The 4,774-nt window shown below is 40.0% G+C and overlaps 1 pseudogene; it reads right to left on the reverse strand.

Annotated features, from left to right (window-relative positions):
* Nucleotides 1–1,131: 1,131 nt before the first annotated feature.
* Nucleotides 1,132–2,149, reverse strand: LOC127697747 (zinc finger and BTB domain-containing protein 18-like; annotated as a pseudogene).
* Between the last annotated feature and the right edge of the window lie 2,625 nt (nucleotides 2,150–4,774).

The following is a 4,774-nucleotide window of genomic DNA, read 5'->3' on the forward strand; positions in this document are numbered from 1 at the left end:
GAGGGACAGAGAAAATGGAGAGGATTTTTCAGATTGAGCAAATTGAAATGAGAAAACCTATGATGGCACTAGATAACATAAAGACATTATTGATCACCAAAACTGTTGTAAAAAGTCAAGCACAGGGAAATAATACATGGAATTCCACTAGTGGTTGAGATAGTTAGATCTCTGTTACTAGGTAGCCAGTCTTTTCCTTGGTATAATCTTGGGATAATAAGAGACCTTGATTTTATCTTCTGATGTATACACAGAGAAACACAGAGACACAAATACACACACACACACACATACACAGACACACAGAGACACGCATACACAAGCACACACAGACAGACACATGACACACAGACACACACACAGAAAGACAACCCTCAACACAGACACACACACACACTATTTGGTAGAATGCTTGTCTTAGGCTCTAGTCCAGAACCCTCCTATCCTGACTGACCCTATTTTGTAAATGACCTTTGCACTTCACTCTCCCTGGGCAGATTCCTCATCCTCATCACATTCCCTCCTTGGCTAGTGAGTATCTACTTTACATTTCATATTGAACCAGCTCCCATAAGCATGGCCTAGGTCCAGAGCATCCTTCAATGGTTCCATCTTGGGTTGGGTACTCACCAACTATCACATAGTTATAGAACTCATGAATGTAGGGATTTTACATTTCCTTCTGTGATTATTTAATCCATGCTTATCTCCCCCACCAGCACCATATGTTCTCTTGGGAATGAGTATTTTTTTCCCATTTGACACATTTGTTCCCAGAGCCTAACACACAGTATACAGCAAATCACAGATGTTCAATTAATAACATTGCCACCATATAGACAGAATTTTTTTTCTTCTGTGATGTTTGCAAGTATCAGAAAAATGGAAAAACTTTTTCCTATTTTTTTCCTGTAGCATTAATATTTACTGTTCAAGACTCAACTAAGAGCATCAACACAACCTGTTAAGTTCTTTGACACCCCCAGACCATATATACAAGAACAGTAATTCACATTTTAAACACACAGGTCAACACTGATGAAGCAGCAATATCCTTTTTAATCTCAAGAAAACCCTTTTTCTCACTAGGGACCGTCAGAAAATCAGAGGTTGCCACAGAAAGGTTACTTCTCAGCATGTCCTCTGGGACAAAGACTCTGTTGGGCTGCAGGGGCTGGTTACTGCCCCCCTTCCCCACCACTATGTCCTCTGGCTCTCCCTCCTCTCTGCCATCCTGGGGGATGACTTCTGAGGGCAATAGCATCCACATGTTCCCAGGTTCACCTGCCAAGTCCCTTTTACTGGATAGAATGTTCAATTTATCATCTTCGCCTTCATCTTCATCACTGCGCAGGTCACCTGTCACATGGCTACTGCTCTCTGAGGAGGCTCTCGAAATTGAAGCATCTTCTTTTTTTGCTGCTGTCTTCCTCTGGTAGCTTTCTCTTTCAGCTTCTTTTTGCAGACGTTGACAATGTCATATGTGTGGAGATAGCTGACAGCTGCTAACAAGTTTTCAAATGGCAAGTCTTTGAACTGTAGTTTCCCTTCTTACATGAATTCAAGCAGGAGAGCAAAAGCAGGACTGCCACAATTTCGCTGTTCAGATGAACAATATCTCTTTGTCCAGCTGGTCCTTGTTAAAGAGATGGAAATACATGCTGCATGAAGCTAGTATAGCTCAGTGTACCCTGAACTGAACATCTCCTACCAGAACAGTGCAGTCACAAAGAAGGTCCTCGTGTCTCTGCTCACTCAGACACTTCAGAGAATGTCTGCTGTTGTCTGGGAATTCAATGCTATCCTAATAACCTAAGCAACATATCGGGAACTACCTCCCAGGAAAATAGTTCACACTGCCACTGTTAGTGCAAATTTCCACTCTTAGCACCAACAAACTCAAATCGCACTTCTGAAATCACAGAGCAGCCTGCTGAGTAGCTGTGGCCCACTGCATTGTCCTCCTTCTCTGTACTTGAGGGCATCCTCTGTGGGCCCCGCCCACCTGAAGACCCCCAGTCGGACCCTGCACACCCCCTGCCGAGCCCCGCCCACACTGGCAGCCTGAGGCAAGCTGCCAAGCCACAGGGTACCAGTCCTTCAACAGCTCCCCAGAGCAGCAGCACAGCAGCAGCCCCAGTCTGCCCATTTTTCTCATTTTTGAAGAGCAAGAAAAGCACTGTATGATTTTTCCTGGGACACATGAAGAAATGTCTATTCACACTAGAAAGGGGACTAACAATTGACCAAAAAGAAAAAGAAAAAAAATTAATCTAAACCATACTAAGCAAATCCAAGGGGTTAACTTGGAATGGTATAAGCATCCCAAGTATGGGATTACTCATAAAACCAAGATAGACCAAACAGACCAAAAGGTCTATTCTAGGATGAGTGGCAGCTTATGAAAGCTGTTTCATTAAGCTTCCTTTGTGGCTTTTAAGCAGCTCAGCCAGGCACAGAGACTCTTCTTCCCAGAAGCTGTTAATGCTCTAAAGCCTTACAAAGGGATCTATTGAATCTCATAAGTTTTGGGAGGTTCCTGAAACTTGTGAAGTTTCAGGGAGTGGGTTGTTTTACATTTTTTTTTTTTTTAGTTTGTTGTTGTTGTTGTTCTCTTAATTTTAGGAACTTCTCTCTTTAGGAAGGAATGTTTCCATTGGAAGATAACAGCTACACAACAGACACAAGCTTGGATTGTACCAACAAGGTTATACATCAGCTATAACTGTAGGTATATACAAACACATTTAGCAACAATGTTGTTTGCAGTGCTATTGGTAATAGTAATAAAAGGCAAGATGCAACACAAATTTTATTCATTAGAGAAAGGGAAGAAAAATCTTTGTCTGTCCACACAGTAGAAGGTCAATGGTCAGAGTAGAGAACACTTCTGATTTTTATAAAGATTCATGGAAATGCACACAGTGGAATGCGTAGTAGAACAGCTGATCACAGAAGCACCCACAAAGGGATTTTGGTCAAGGAGCACATGGATGAACCCAGGATCTTTCTCACTAAGCTGTCATCAAGCCATTTAACATGTGATTATTTTCCATGAAGTGACATAGATTCTCTCATTTGCATAAGAATTGTTTTTATATGTAAAAACACTAAGTATGCAGTCATCTTCACCACATGAGGAAATGGGCTGTAAAAGAAACTTCAATGTTTTTTTAACCATGTACCATTCTGAATGCTTGAAATGTAGTGTGACTGGGCTATATATTTTTATCACAAACTATTTTCAAAACTGAGCTGTATAAAATATATACCAAAATAAATTCATTTGCATATTGGTAGAGCACCCCATTATTTCTGATGACCCTTCTTTCTCAATTATCTTGTAGTTCAGCAAACTTTATTTGGAATCTAGAATCTGGTCCACATTTTCTTTGGCCATTCTCAGCATCACAAATAAGTTTTAAATAGAGAAGTTTCAGTTTAAGGGGCTGCTTCTACATCTGGGAAGTCAGAATAGAAAACTGGTTATCATTGTAAGAATAAAGGACCTGAGTTTAATCCCCAGACTACTCTTGAAAACAACAGGTGATGGGTTGTTGAGATAGCTCAGTAAGATAATAACTGGCCTTGAAAAGTATCCCAGTTCAGTTCTCAACATATCAACAGCAACTCACAAATGACTGTTAATCTAGTTCTAGGGAGTTTGACATCCTATTAAGGCTTTAGTGAGTTCAGAGACAAAGGTAGTACACATTATAGAACACAAGCATACACACACATAAAAATGAATAATTATTAAACTGCTGATTGTGGCATATACTTATAGTCTAAGCACTGAGGGAGCAGAGACAAGCTCTCTAGTCAGCCACGATAACCACATCCCCAAAGACTAGTCCAGTAGGAGACCCCATCATAAAATATAAGGTAATTTTATGAACACAAATACATAAACAGAGAGACAGAGACAGAGAGAAAGAGATACAGTTATTTTCATAAAGAAAAAAACACTCTAAAATGTAAGCAAGCACTCCAATTACTCAATATAATAAGCAGCAATGACTTGTGTTTCTACAGACCATCAAGGCTGGACTAGAAGAAGTGAACTAGGCAAGTGCCTTCCATGAGATTACTCCTCTAGAACAGGAACCTACAAGGACACAGTACATGTATTCCATATCTGATCAGAGTCAATGCCGCCTCACATCTCTCAATATTTCATCAAATGGATTTTAAGATTGATTTTTCAAAAGTTTATTACTCCCCAAATAAATACAACTGAAAGGTATGACACATCTCCCCATGATAACCACATGGAGTATATATACACTTTGTTTTGGAAGAAAAAGGAATTATATAGCAACAACAATTATGTATACACCATGGGGTAGTAGAGCTTGCTTCTGTGAATCTATAAATAATAAAACCATATCAGGTGCTTCCTTAAGTAAGCTGTGATCAATATTTACTTCCTTCAGCTCTGTGAATGTCCAGTATCTGGTATATCAAGAGCTGACAAGAAAGGAAACACAGCAAAGAGTCATCGTCTCTGTATCTTTCCCTGTATGCTACTCAAATTATGTACAACAGTAAGGCAATTGTGTAGCCATTCATAATTAGGATCTCTCAAGAAGTATGTTATCATCCCTTGTTCCACTCTGCATTCAGATGTATTGAACTTCTGTGGATATTTTCAGACAACTTGGAAGCAGACGGTAGTAAACATATTTGTATCCCTAGGTCAAGAAAAGGATGACCTGAAGCTCAGAACCTCAACTTGATGCCAATGTCTCACTTGATCCCTACCTGTAGCAGG

This window comes from Apodemus sylvaticus, chromosome 12, assembly GCF_947179515.1.
Source record: "Apodemus sylvaticus chromosome 12, mApoSyl1.1, whole genome shotgun sequence".
Taxonomy (NCBI): Eukaryota; Metazoa; Chordata; class Mammalia; order Rodentia; family Muridae; genus Apodemus; species Apodemus sylvaticus.